This window comes from Calidris pugnax, unplaced genomic scaffold (assembly GCF_001431845.1).
Source record: "Calidris pugnax isolate Ruff unplaced genomic scaffold, ASM143184v1 scaffold81, whole genome shotgun sequence".
In the NCBI taxonomy this organism is placed as follows: Eukaryota; Metazoa; Chordata; class Aves; order Charadriiformes; family Scolopacidae; genus Calidris; species Calidris pugnax.
In genome coordinates this window covers 6,337,640-6,352,726 of record NW_015090880.1, presented here as the reverse complement: position 1 = coordinate 6,352,726, position 15,087 = coordinate 6,337,640, and the positions used below count along the sequence as shown (strand labels likewise).

General features: G+C 42.6%; 1 protein-coding gene across 2 annotated transcripts in view; it reads right to left on the bottom strand.

Annotated features, from left to right (window-relative positions):
- Window positions 1-15,087, bottom strand: part of FAM19A4 (family with sequence similarity 19 (chemokine (C-C motif)-like), member A4) — an 85,485-nt gene that overhangs the window by 64,420 nt on the left and 5,978 nt on the right. Inside the window, exon 1 of one of the 2 annotated variants that reach the window (XM_014946698.1) lies at window positions 14,080-14,149. The exons of the other annotated variant lie outside the window; for it this stretch is intronic. The gene's annotated coding sequence lies outside the window, so the exon portion shown is untranslated. Of the gene's footprint in view, window positions 1-14,079; window positions 14,150-15,087 lie in introns of those variants that run through there. 2 annotated transcript variants of the gene reach the window in all.

The window sequence follows — 15,087 nt, the reverse complement described above, 5'->3', positions numbered from 1 at the left end:
AGTATCTGCTTGTTTGGAACTAAGTATGGACACAGCACAGCTGGGTTTAGCTCTCATTGGATTTGTGAGACCTGGGTGAGGCTGTAGCTCTAATACTGTTTGTATTGTGTTCTTCAGGTACCAGGAGTCATATAAGGTTTTCTAATTCCTGACAGCAGCCCACTACTGAGTCAAGAAGAAAAATGAGCAGATAGATATATCTGTTAATTATCTCCTGAGCCATTGGTCCTGTGGCCCTGGAATCAATATTACGTTGCCAGAAGAAAAAGCAAATTTCAAAAGAAGACAGACCTCAGAAAGATACAGCATTTGTGATGTGTAAGCAGCGTGCCCTAGATGGTTTTGTTGCCCTGACAGACCACCAACATGAACACCAAGTGACTCTACCTCTCTCCCAAATTCTCCTTGTAACCAGAAAAATTCCATGAATATGAATACATCAGGTAACACTCACTTATATATTGATCAATGGTTAAAAAAAGGTGTCCCCGTTTCGAGCAGGTTAATCATCTGCTGGCTGCTGGTTTCATCCCTTTGCAGGCAGGAGGAAGCCAGATAGAGCTCTGGCTACTGTTGTAATGAAAAAGGAGCAAACCTCAAAAGATGCTGAGGGATTGGTACAGAGATCAGTCCTAGATGCCTGCCTGTCACTGCAGTAAAACAGGACAGCAGCAGCCGCAACAAGCTGATAACTGCTCTTCAGAAACAGTGAGACAAGTTGTTAGTGTGGTATTTCCCCCTGAATTGTCAGAGGGTCCTCCTTCCAGTACCTGTTACAGCTGAAGTAACAGCACATTTCCATACAGGAGGCTCAGTCAGTTGGTCTGACTGAAGACCACAGCCAGATGTGTCCTTCTCATGGTTAAAGCTAGAAGCTTTCTTCTTTATTTGCTTTTTTTTTTTTTTTTTTTTTAAAAAAAGTCTTTTTCACAAAGTTCAGAGAAGGCGTCACTTTAGGCTTTCAATTCCTAATCTGCCTAGGATGGATTTTTGGGTTTCTGTTGCCCCTTCATTCCTGCATAAACTACTTCATGATCAGCTAACCACATGCATGATTGATGGGAGGAGCTGCAGGGAGGGTAAATGGTATAATTTTGATTATATTTTGATTATATTTTCAAATGCTCAGGGTTGGAAATGAAGTATGAGATCCCCCCACTTTTCCTGCCTCACTTGAAGGCAATTACGACTGACTTAAAGATGCAAGATCTGTTGAAAGTAATAAATTGTTGATTGTTTATTTTTAGGGTAGACAACAATCAGCTTTTAATCAGCTTTTCATCACCACTAGAGAGCTATTAACTCTCTTAAAAATAATTAGAAAACAGAAAAGAAAAATGTCCTCTAATTATTTTCATCCTGTAAATTGGGACTTCATGAAAAAAAATCTCAAGACTCACAGAAAAAAGTTCACTTGGTGGCACATTTTTTTCACTCGTTTAAACAATGAGATACTGTTTGCCAGACAGGTAGGGAAAGAAGACAGAAAAAACTGAACCATAATTAATATTTTTCCACAAAGCCTGCCACAGGTAGACACCCAAAGCCTTCCCTGAGCCCACCTTGTCTCAGCCAGCACAGCCCTGCTCCCTCTGAAGATTTTCTGCACCTCCTGTCCTTTTACCACGCCCTCCAGGTTTAGTCCCATGTTGGCAGTTGTTTCCCCCTCACCTTCCCCAAATATACTTTGTCTGCAGTCATGTTCCCAATGGCAGAGCTAAATCAAACAACTGCCATTTCTCTTTCTGTGGAGTCCACTTCCTGAGCGTGTGTGATCTTGTGGAAATTGGCATCTCAATAAGAACCAATATTTTCAGCCACCTAGAGTGGACCCTGAGTTATTTTTGCTGAGCTATTTATTATTTTGTTTAAGGAAACAGATTGCAGGAGTCTTCCATTTCTCTGGTCTCTGGCTATTCATGGAATCTTGTCTTTCAGATCCCCACAATACACCTTTTTTCCATTTTTGAGTAGATGAACTATGAATGTTGTCCTGAGGGAAACAGCACTCAAACTTAACTACAATGAAAAGAGCAACCTACAAATTTCAATCATATTGGAATTAGCAACAGGTATGAAATGTCTCAGCAAATGCTTCCTTTCTGTGATTTCGGATAGGCAACATAACTAAACAGAGTCCCTCCATCTCACATACAATTTTCCAATAGCTTTCCCCACCAATAATCCCGTGAAAATATTCCCTCAATGTGCCTCATTTACCTCCATGCTATTGCCACACACCCCAGTATGCTGGTTGTAACTCAAACGTGCTCATCCTTACCAGAAAAAAGGCTCAATCACGAGCACTTTGCTAGAGCCTGAGCCAACTGCTGCTGTTCTGTTGTTGAACCACTGTTCAACAGATATTTGCCTTTTGGGGCGATGACCAGGCCATGTCTTGTGTGCACCCCCAAGGTGCAGTTGAGAAGCAGGCAGCTTTTGGTAAGAGGACTAAGGGACAGACACGCTTTGTTGTCTCATAGCGGGGAACTTGTCCTCAAAGCCACAAAGGGATGCCCTTCACGATGGTAGGCATTAGTCAAATACAAGTATTCAGATCTAGCAAGAGCTAACTGAACAAAAATGTAATGGAGTGTAAAAACCAGATCAGACTGGATTATGGATTCCAAGGGACGACTAACTAAAGAGTGTGTGAGGGGCTGAGCTAATTAAGAACTCCCCCACCAGGACCCCAGTGGCTGTATCTTTTTATTTTATTTTTTCAACTGCCCATTGGAGATGAATTGTGATTCACTTTAAAAAGGGATTCTTCTTGTAAATCGATCAGTGTTAGACCCATTTGACCTACTAGTGTCTCTTTAAAGATTGATGAACTGGAACACAAAAGTGAAACTCTCTCACTTTAACTGTTCCCATCTGAGTTTCCTGCGCTGTGAGATACATTTTTAAAGAGGCCTATGGAGTGGTTGCATCATTGATTCAAATTCTAGGGTTATCGCACAAAGCATTTCCATAGCCTGGCAATAGGCAAGACAGCCACACAAACTGAAAGACCATTAGCAGAGACAGTGACAGGACTGTTTTAGATTAAAAACTGCTGTTATTAAAAATGCAGTACATCTCAGGGACCGTAGCAGGAATTTGTTAGGGCTTTTACTTTAATACTGGCTACTAATTAAATGCAAAACAGCAACACTAATTAAAAAAAAAAAAGGGGGGGGGAATGGAAAATTACTTACTGGATTTATATTTTCCTGTCTCCAAGTGAAACCCTTTCCTTGCAAATGACATGTGTTTTGGCCAAGATTAGCAAGAGAGGCTGCAGGTAACTGGACTCACCTGAGGGTACCACTGCATCCGAAAATGCAGATATAGAATTTTAATTTAGAGCTGTGCCTTGCACTATTTCAGGCAAAGCTCACTTGTTTTCACATAGCTATTTGCTGTAGTCTAACTCCTGCCCACCTCTATCCTCCCCTAAAATTCACATACAATCATTTAGCATTGTCAGTGTTGGTGGATGCTTGGAAGTCAGAAGAGCTCTCTGGATATGGTGCTCAAGCCTGGCTTAAGCTCAAGTGCAACAAGTCTAGACAGGTTTTCTGGGACCCCTTGACATTTTCTTCCACCAGAGACCTCTGGCTACTCTGTCTCCCAAGGCACAAAGCAGAAAACCACAGCCATATCCTGTCTGTGTGTTGCACAGCTTTGAGCAAAAACACTTCACAGTGAAAACAAAAATCCAGAGGTTGCTTCCCTGGCACAGGAGACCAGTAACAGTGGCTCCTCTGTGACTGGGTAACTTTCAGCTGAATTCACATGAGGAGTGGGACTTTTTTTTTCTAAACATCTCTAAGAAAGATCTGCTGAGCACCATGTAATAAAAATAAAGACAGACCAGGCTTGGCAGGTTTGCAATTAATTTTCCTTGGCTCTTATTTACATCTTTGATTCTGGCCATTTTCCTCTTCTGAACAAGAATCACTGGCTCCCATTTGTTACTTCTAACGTAGCAAAATCCATAATGTGGCAGGTGTTCGCTGCTCATTTCATTGACACAAGTATTATGTTTAATCAAAAGCTGAAGCAAGACAAAATGAATAAAACAAAATAAAACGAAGTCAAGTCTGATGCACCAGTCTACCCTCAATGCTTCACTGCTTGGCAGGGTGTTACTGGGTAGGATCTCAAAGAGTAAGATGTGCCTGCCCAAATTGTCAAACCAATCCATGGAAGCTCTACAGAGACATCCTAACAGACTTCCCAGCTCAAGTCCAACCTACCAAACAATACCTTACCCAGAGATTTTATAAAGTCTCTTCCAATCATTTCCCATTATAAGTATAGCCTACCTACAACATACCCCTCCTTCCTATCACCCAACTGAATTACCTCAAACAGGACAGCCACGATTTTAGAGTTAGGAGAAGGCAAACCGCAAAGATCTTTATGAACCAGCTGTTGTCTTAGCCTAGAAAACTAATGGAGATGTCTAGAAAAGATAGGAATAACTAAACCTCAAAACAACCATTGGACAATGCATTTGCAACAGAAAGGCAGTGACCCAAGGACCTGAACCAGAAGCTCAGCCATGCTTGTCAAATGATGTATTTGTAGCTGCACAGAGAGTTGAGAAAATATATTCTGAAAAACAGGATCTTGAAGCTTGAAAACCAGCATGACTTGGGAGTCACTTAGAATTTAAGCATGAGAATTGTGAGTGTCTTATTGAAGGCACAGTACTATACACATAATTATTCCCACCAGGCGATCCAGCAGTGGAACTTGTGTGGGTGCTTGCTCTGTTACATGAGACAAAAAAAAAAACCAAACCAGCAAAAACCAAAACAGTTTGCAACACAGAGCAGCCCTTCCAGCAAAAGGTTGTTTATCTCCTCCTTTAATATATCAACTTCCATGTCTTAATAGAGCAGCTCCTCCTAACAGCTCCTCCTCTGCAATGTGTACTCTGACAAGAGCTACACGGTATCAAAAGCAACATTGGATGAAAGACGGAGGCTCCCGAGATGTTACTTTTTCATCGTGTATAATTTGTAAAGCCAGTCAAAAAATAGCAAGCAATTTCGCCTGGAACTTTGCCAGCCCTGATACTCATCGCACATGTGATCAAAGAGCAGAATTTGCCAGTCAGTGGAAAAAACAATCGGGCTCGTAACCTGACTTCCACCACCACAGGCAACGCCTGCAAACATCACTATTGATCAGAGAACAACTATCTTCACCAGCCTGCGCTGCACTGGACATCAAACATCTGCAGAGTCAAGGCCTACCTACACTGAAGTTGGGGCAAAACAGTTCCAAGAATTTAACATTCCCAATATATGAGCAATTTTCAAAAGAATAAGTAACTGAAGACCCTATGGAATCGCACTGAAAATTAAAGAAAAGGATATCATAAATAGATTGTACGTAATACTCCAGGTTATGTTACAGCATATTGACATATACAACAAATTAAAACAGCTAATTCATCTTACTTCTTTCCACTGATAATTTTTAATTAAGTCACTTATCTTTATCTACATATTTAAGAATGTAGATCTTTCATTATTCATCTCTTAAAGAAAATCAATGTTGTCCTGATTTGCTACAGCTCAAACAAGCGAGCAGTATTAGCTAAGATAAGACACTCTAATAGAAAAATAATTCATTAACTTTATTAACAAGCCCTAAGAAAATGCTATTGAGCACATTTTCATACTCCTAGAAGTCTGAATTATGAATCAAAAGCTTAATGGTATTCAGTATGACTAAAATATACATAACGGATTTTTTTTTTTAAAAAAAGCTTATAAATAGCAAAGGAAAAGTGAGAAAACTATTAAAAACTATTAGAAGAGTTCAATGAAATGTTTTAGAGAGTTCATCCCTAATACTGAATTATATTATAAAAAAACACTATCAAAAAACTCCATAGCCCGTAATGAATTAAGAGACTGGAAGCACTGGTTAGATGCGAGTGTCTAAACGGCCGTTCACTCTACAGTTTTGAAATATTTGCACATCAAAACAGACTCTGGTTTTACACTTGGGATTCTAAAGCTTTATAAAAGACACCATGAAAAGAGTAAACTTTGAATCTCAATTTCTTGAGGAAGCAGTCTTTTTCTAGTCATCTTAAGTGTCCTTTTCTTCTCAGGGTGACCTTAACTTTCAGATTTGTAAAATGGTTTCCTCTTGTGTTCAATCCTACTGTGTAATAAATTTTAAAAATGACTATTTATCTTCTTTAATATATTAGTCATATGTAGCAGGAGAAGCCTCTGTGGGAATTTTTGCTATCGAGTTTGCTCAAGCTTAAGTCAATGCTGATTTAGAAAATACAACTTACGTTTTGTAGCAAACAATCATGAATATATTTATTGGAATAACATCTTTCCATTCTCCTGCAGCAGCATGTTTAGTTTATCAGTCACAGTGCTATATATCGATATATATTTACAGTGACCAAGGCAATTTGAAAGTAATGCTTTTATGTTGCCCATCTCATTACACTTTTACAAGCCTGAATCACTAGCATTTGGAAAACAAATAGATCTGATGGTTCTGAAAAATGTAAATGAAATGCAAATTAAGCAGGCAGGTATAAGTTATATTTATTTCTGAAAACAGAGAATCAGTGCATTGCTCAAAAACTGCCTGTTGCAAAACTTATATTTTAAGCAAGTTTAAAATGTTTTTAGATTTTGTCTTCGTGATCATGACCTCAGCTGCTTGCACCATGTAATGACAATAATGAATAAACATGCTGTGCTTATGAAGAACTAGAACCTAACAAGCTGATCAATTGTTAATTCTATAAAGTGACTAAAACGTGTCTCTACTATCAATAAGTAAATCAGCTTCTATTTGTGAGACTAATGCACCTTGTACATATCCTCCAGCTATCCTGCCCTTCTCTGTAAGAATGTAATTATCAGTTTGGTCATATTTAAGTACAACCTGAATGAGATTTGATATTATATTTTTTTCTTGAGGGTGGAAAAACAGAAGGAAAAACTGTTTGGATGTTTAAAGGGACACACTACGTTTGTTTGGAGGATGCAGACTTTCCATTTGCCCTCCAATTAGTTATAGACAATTATTCATTTGAAAACCAATTATTTTACAGTATTATTCTTAAATCTTACAGGCTATTATCTGACAGACATTCCAGAGAAGAAGGCCTTTTTATTATTAAAGCTCTTTTGCTCTAAGCCTCCGTAACAAAGAATTTAAACAAAAGACAACAATGCTCATTAACTGTAACAGAAGATATTACTTCTGTAGAAAAAGGCATTTAAAACAAAACCAGCTTGGCTTTATTCAGTCTTTATTTTTCCTCTCAGATGAGGAAAACACAGAAGGTGTATGAAGTTTTCAGCATAATACAATTATGTATATTCCAAATATGCTAATCACAAATAGCTGCTAGTCTCCACTACATTTCTAAGCAAGATTTAACAGTAGTGGTTTATTCATGGCTGAAGATTCTGTTCAAGAAGAAGAACGTGTAACACATATGAAAACCAAGAGTTTTGCTGAAAATATCTGATTTCCTTCTCATTTCTACAGCTGTCTGCAAAGATGCGGGGTAAACACAGCTACCCGTTCTTCCACCCAACAGCACAATTCCTCTCAGTCTGGGGTGCAAGGAGAGAGCAAACACAACCTGAAGCATGTCATCAGGGAATGGTGCTCACTGGCAAAGTAACTGTATTTAAACTTGCTGCACCTTTTTCAGAGTTATAAACAGCAATTATTCTGAAAGATTTAGGGCTTCTACATCTATTCTAGTGCTAAACCGAAATATATATCACAAAAATACATTAGCAACATCTACAGGAAGGAAACGTTCTGGAGGGAAATGCCATTAACTATGTGGATAAGCTCGATACCAATTAATTTCTAACACTTAATGAACCAAATGAACCTATTCATTTCTGAGGTGGAAGGTTACACTAATTCTGCCAGAAATTGCTTCGCTTCACCTCAGAACCACCCCTCCATGTCAATTTGGCATAGAAAAGGAGGCAGGTGGCAATGGAAGAGAACTGTGGGACATCATGAAGATCTCCTTCATGCTCCATCACATTTTCTGGGAAGAGGGTACCAGATCCCCTGAACACATTGTCACGATCCCTGGCAATGGCCAGAAGAGGAGGTGACAGCAAAGGAGAAGAGGTGACCCCCTCCTTCCTTCCTTCCTAGTTATCCTGTCTGCTGAGTGTTTGCCAGGAGACTGGAAGGAAACCAGCAAGGAGACTGGGCTGCCTGAATGCCCAGTGAAGGGACCATCACCAGCAGCTACAGCTTCGCTATTTCCTTTTCAGAATAATAGGGAAGAAATGGTCTCAAAGACTAATTTAAGCAAGGCATATTAACCCCACAGCTTGTGTCCAAGAGCATTCTTCCATTAAAGATCTCAACCACGTCTGGTTTCTAGATTAAACAAAACAAGAAGTTTCTTTGAGGAGTCTAAGTTACATGAACTTTGCTAGGAAATTATAATATGGATGCATTATATTCATTACTGAAGTAAGGCATTTTTCTTCCTGTCTCCAACATCATTAGCATCTTATAGTGGCTTAAATTAAAAAAGAAGCATTTATTTTATCGCCCTGGTATCAGCTCACTGCAATATAACATTTTGAAACAGGAAAATATCCCAGCTTAGCATCATAAATTCAATATTGCAACAAGATAAATCCTCCCTATTAATGTAAACCGCTGTACTTCACAATATATCTATATCTGCAATACACTTCTATTTGCTGATCAGACTATCATAAACACACATAATTCTCATTGAATAATGGAAGCAGCAAAGAAATCTGTGAATAACTGTGTTCTCTAGACTAAAACAGCCACAGCCTGGTCCTTCAAACAGATTCACTTGTGCAGGGATGTTCCTGCTTGCAGATGACAGCATGAAATACCATCATCCCCATAACTGGAATCTAGATAACAGAGGAAATGACATCAAATACAGTCACTCCTTAATTACACATGCACAGAATGTATGCTGGAAGCTTTATTAACTTGCAATACACATAAATCCCAGAGATGCACATATGAAAGACTGGGTACCCTATCAATTAAAAATTTCCAAATATTTCATCGAATACCTGAAGTGACACTGAAATGACACAGAAAAAAAAAAACAAAGCTTATTTAATTTTGTTGAAAAGTAAAATCACGAAGCATTCAATGCTGCCTACAACAGCTCAATTTTCTCCTTTTCCCCTTTACACTCAGATTAACACTGAAACTTGTGCCAAGTGGGAATTTGGCACACAGTTTAGGAAATGTAAACACATGAATTAATAACCTGAATTATGCAAATACGAACCTGAGATTTGCAATTTGTTTTGAAGAGCTGAAAGAACTTGTATTAACCGGTTCATCCATGTCCAGGCATGACTCAAATGCTTCTCGTTTAGTTACCAGTTTCTTGCAGGCTACAAAAGCCAGCCCTGCTCTCTCCTTTTAGGGGGTTAGTTGCTCCCAGAACCAGCAAGGCCAGGCTGATGCTGGTTATAGCCCATTCTTTGGTTCACAAGGACGTAAGACATGACTAAGTTGTGCTTTGGAAGTGGCTGGTTGGAGAACAGAAAAGGGAAAAAGCTCTACTTCGAGGGCTGGGGACTAAGTTTTTTACCCAGATTTTTACCATCCTGGCTGGGACCGCTGGCACTTTGATATATTTATCCTTGCTTGTTATATCTCTCCTGACCAGTAACATACCTATAATTTTAAAGGAGGGAGGGAGAGAACTTGTACTGGTGCTGTGCAGAGGGAAATGTCCTCTGAGGAGAAAGGCCTGACCCCACCAGAGTTTTTATTCCACAGATGTTCCCTGTAAAGTGTAACTGAAATTGAAACACAACAGAAGGGGCAATAAAAACAATGGGTCACCTTTTGAGTCACTGAGATTCCTGATACTACTTTCCTTCTTTTGAATTTTACTCTGGCGTAGTTGCACCAAGTTTGAGAAAATCAGCCTTTCAGCTCACAGCCTTTCCAAAATAACTGCTGGAAAGTGTAAAATAAAGTAAAATTGGTGAAATCCGCAGTCCTTTGTTCCTCCTTACAAGCTCTTTTAGAATAGCAAAGAGGCTTCGGTGACACAGACCAGTAGAAACCCCCATAGCCTGCAAATATTCAGGATGCTTTGCCAGCGCAGAGCAGCTCAGACCGCAGCACCTAAACCTCAGGTGAAAGTGTGCTGTGATCTTCTGATCTGCAGGGTTGGCACTGGCTTCAGAACAACCGCTCGCATCGTGGTTATCAATTTTTTCAAAGGGATAAAGGGATGCTGAGGGAGTTCTCCTGCTAGACCTTGAGAGGGGGCAAGGAGTCCCAGGGCCATAATCTGTGAGAAAGACAAGCAAAATCCAACACCTTGGATGAAAAGTATATATATAGGAGGGCTTTTTATTCTGAATATGCTTCCAAACTCCAGGGCAAAACAATATCCTTGAGACTTTGCTCAGGAGACTGGAATGTGGCTTAGCACTCCAAGGGATCTTGTTGCCCCATATTCATATTGATAGCGAGTTAAAAAAAATAAAATATTTTTCTCAGAGCATTATTAAAGATTGATATTCCAAGCAGAACAACTTCTTGCACCAACTAATTCAAGTTTAGTTCTACGTTAAGGGCTTAATTTTTCATTGACCAACAGAGCTGAGCAGTATTGAAAGAACGCAGATTTCATAAGAAACTTTATTCTAGATGAACCTGAGAATTAAGTGCTCTCCATCAATTATTTTAGTGTTTATCTCTTTTTTTTTTTTTTCCTAACACTCGAGGAGCACTGGCCAAATTCTGCCCTTTTCACTCAAAAGCCCAGTCCTTAATTGGGCAGCTTGCCTGGGAGAGGACAGCAGGTGTTGGCCTTAGATTAATACGAGATTGGCACAGGGAGATAGATGAAGAGTGGTGCCACACGAGAGCCACCACCCGGTTGCCAATTCAGATCCAACCCAGAGCAGTCACACCTGGAAGGAGATACCAGGTACCCCCTGCCCGGTGAGACGTATGACCAGGAGAACTGCTGGATTTAATCTAGTTCCTAAGAATTTATAGAAATCTCAATGAATTAAATCACATCCCAGAATTACCAGAGCTGGAACAGCCTTCTAGGCAGCCATGGAATAGGTGGCGTGGACCCAGACTACCTCTGCACCCTGGCAAGGCAGAAAGCTCTTCAGTATTGGACTGAAATCTATCACCAAGCCTCTTGTACCATTTTTGCCTGGTTTTTCTTCAATAATTAGGAGCTTTTAGCTCTCAGAGTACATCAAACCTGTACCTTCCACAAGCACTGAAGTCACTCAGAAAAATGATAGCAAACATCAATGTGAAACTAGAAGGCAAAAAAAAAAATAAAAAGAAACCTGCTACAACATCATCTAAACATAAGATAGTAATAGCATTAAAAAAATCTATTTCACACAGATGAAAATCATTACAGTTCTCTAGAGACCCTCTCTGTCTCTGCAGTAACCCGTGTCATTTCCCAGCTAGTAAAAATGTGCCACAGGATATCAAAAGACAGTAATGTTCTTCTAATTTTAATATTCCTCTAATCCAATAATAGGTTGTTTACTGCTTTCTAATTTAAAGGTAATTCATTAGATGTATCCTGTCATGTCTTGTTGGCATTGAAGGCATAAGAATCCTATACACCTCTGAGGCATGTCAGTCGTACTGCTAATATTCTACGTGGTTCCTCAATATAAATGGCTATCAATGCAATGGCATTGAGAAAGGAGGGCATGTGGGTATCTGTATTTAAATTACAAACAAAAATATTAGAAGACTTCCAGGATGAACTCTGGACCTAAACATTTACATTCAACACTTAAGAACTCCAGCAAACAGAAAATATTTAAGCTAATACAAGTGATTTGTGTGCAAATATTTGTGATGGTGACACAAGGTTGGGGGGGGGCACACAGCCTGCGGGGAACCCCCCCACTGACCCGCAGGGGCCTGGAATGAATCTGCTGCACAACGAGGAAGGTTTAGGAAACGTTAGAGGGAAGAGGCAGCCTGAACTCAGAAATGCGCATTTCAGAGGCTGTGCTTGGCAACATCTGGTGTGATTCTGCCAAAGCTACCCAAGACAGCTGAGTTTTTGAGTCACCCTCCAGCAATGTAACGGGAACTGAGGCCAAGGGCTTCCAACCTGCTAGACCTTGGCAGCATGGAGGCACTGGGGTCCCGGGGTGAAGGGGAGAGCATGGCAGGAACCATTAGCACAGCAGGGAACGGGCACCTTCCTGCCTCCCCAGCCTCCACCTGCCTGCACGGGCTCCCTCCTCGCTCCCCTGACACGGGCTCTGTGCCTGCCTCCACGTGAGCAGCTCTACTCCAAAGGAGGTGATTTACTACAGGTCCATCCACCGCGTGCTCAAACCCCTTGTTCCACCAGCTTTCCTGCCACACAGCCTGAGAACTCTTTGTATTCTGCCAGCAACTGGCTCCATCACATCATCTTACTCTTATACCAGGGAACTAACGTGTCCATTTTCAATAATCTCTTCCCAAGAAGAGAAACCTTTGATCAGAGTAACCACACACATGTGGCTACTGAACAGACCGTGTCTGTCTCGGAGGAGGGCATAAAACTGAGAAACACAGTGAAACCGTGCTGGGAAACCACTCCGTTTGCCCAAACTCGCCTTATTCCTTAGGAGCACGGCAGGATCCCCACACCAGTTCAGAAGATGGTTTGGGTCAGTACGTGCCCAAAAGCATCACCTCATTGGCTCTCGGTGATGTCATGGCCATGCATTAATCCCCAGCGACTGCAGGTTTAACATCACTCATATCACCACATCATCCACATAACGAGTCTTAGAGGAAATTACTGGAGCAGGGAATAAAGCAACTTGTTGAAACAAGGAAAGTTGCATCTTTTAAGTGATTATTTCCAGCCTTTCTTTTTTTTTTTTTTGTCAAAGTGAAGTTGGTGGGGTCAGAAAACAAGACATGCCTCTCTGAAAGCCATAACAAGGATACTGTTATAGCTCTATTTTAAAGAAAGTAAATCTTCAAGATCTCCTACTCAAAAAGGTAAAAGTGCCAGTGGTGAGAAACCAGCTGATCTGGGATGTAAAAGTATTTCAGAAGCTATAAAATCAGTAGCCCAAAACCTTTTTAAAAAGCAAAAAATAGTAAAAAGTAGTAGTGCTATCTGCAAAGCAAGCCTGTCCCCTTGCTAGTGACATCCTTGTCACCAGAGCAGCTACAGCAGTAAATGAACCACACACCCACAGACTGGTCCATAGATATATTTAACTACAACAAAAACACCCGAAGTGTTAGGGACTGACACCCGGGCAGGCACACTCCCTCCCAGCGCCGGAGCTCGCCCAGCCCGCAGGTTTCCCTAAAAACCTACTTAAAAGCCCAAACATCCCAGCCCCTCGCCGGCCTGGGGAGGAAGAAGGGGGGAAGCAAAAAATAGTAAAAAGTAGTAGTGCTATCTGCAAAGCAAGCCTGTCCCCTTGCTAGTGACATCCTTGTCACCAGAGCAGCTACAGCAGTAAATGAACCACACACCCACAGACTGGTCCATAGATATATTTAACTACAACAAAAACACCCGAAGTGTTAGGGACTGACACCCGGGCAGGCACACTCCCTCCCAGCGCCGGAGCTCGCCCAGCCCGCAGGTTTCCCTAAAAACCTACTTAAAAACCCAAACATCCCAGCCCCTCGCCGGCCCGGGGAGGAAGGGGGGGGGCGGTCTGCCCGGTTGCCGAGAGGAGCCCGCTGCCCAGCTGGGGCAACCTGCCAGCCCCAGATGGCCACTTCGGGAACACGTAAATCACCATTATCCACCCGCGCTCCTGATAATTACTCTCCTAAATACAAGTTACGGCGCAGGTTAAGCCGCGCTGCTCCCACCGCATCCCCCTCCATCCCCGCCGCCCATCGTCCCTCCAGCTCTCCCGGGACACGCAGCGCCCAGCACCAGCCTGGGCAGCCGGAGGGGACCCTGGCCACCCGGAGGGGACCCCCGGTTCGGTACATCCCCCCTCAGGCGCTCCAGCCCGACCCCGCACCGCCCGGCTCCAGCTCGGTTCCCCGGTTACCGCTTACCTGGCCGCCGTCTCGCCCGAGGAGATGCTGCGCCGAAGCGTGACGGAGGCAGGAACACGCGTGTCGGGAAGCGGGGGAGGTGGTGGTGGTGGTGGGGAATCACCCACGGGGAGAGCGCACCCGGCTTTCAAGCCGCCAGGAGGATGCTCCGCAAAACCTCCTCCCGCGCGGAGCGGCGCATCCCCCCGAAGTGGCTTTGGAGCTTCCCCCTCCCACTCCTCCTCTTCAGAGACAGGGGGAGGAAGCGCACACACACACACACACACACACGAGTGTTACGGCTTTTCTCTCTCTCCCACTCCCTGCTCCTTCACTCCCCACCCCCCCCAGGACACGACTCCACGTTAAGTGCAGCAGCTAAAACTGTTTGGGCAAAGTGCCTTCTCCTCCCTCGGATGCTGCGGGGGAAAGATCTCGCTGCCTTCCGGAGGCAGAGCTGCACACCCCGGGCTTTTAGCTGAGCCCTGACCTTATTTTCGCATCCCCGTGGTTGCTGCTCAGCCAAAGGAAGAGAAAGGAGAGGTTTCCTCAGCTCGCAGCCGGACCAGAGTTGGCAGCATCTTTTTTGGAGCCAGCTGCAACTGGAGAAGGGCTCAGAGAGTCAGGGCCACAACCTCCCCCTCCTATCGCATGTCTGATCGCTGCTGCCCGCGGGTTATCAATAAATTATCCCCTTCAAAAATTCAGTTTCAATGGAAAAAGTGAAAGATGGTGTTTCAGGGATGGCACAGCCGGGGTCACCGTGACAGGTTTTCCAGCAGCCACCGGGAAACGGATCCCGTTTCTTGCTCTGACACTGACTTTCTGCACAGCCTTTATCAACTTCACTACACAACTTCAGTTTCTCCTGTAGCTCTGGTGCTTGTTTAAACAGTGACATCCAAATCTGTGCTTCAGTGGGTGTCAGGCATTTAAATATCTACAGATATTAATCCCGCTTCCATGAGAGGGGGCAGTGTCTCACCATAAGTGGCTGCAGAGCTCGGTGCAACGGGAGGCTGATCTTGG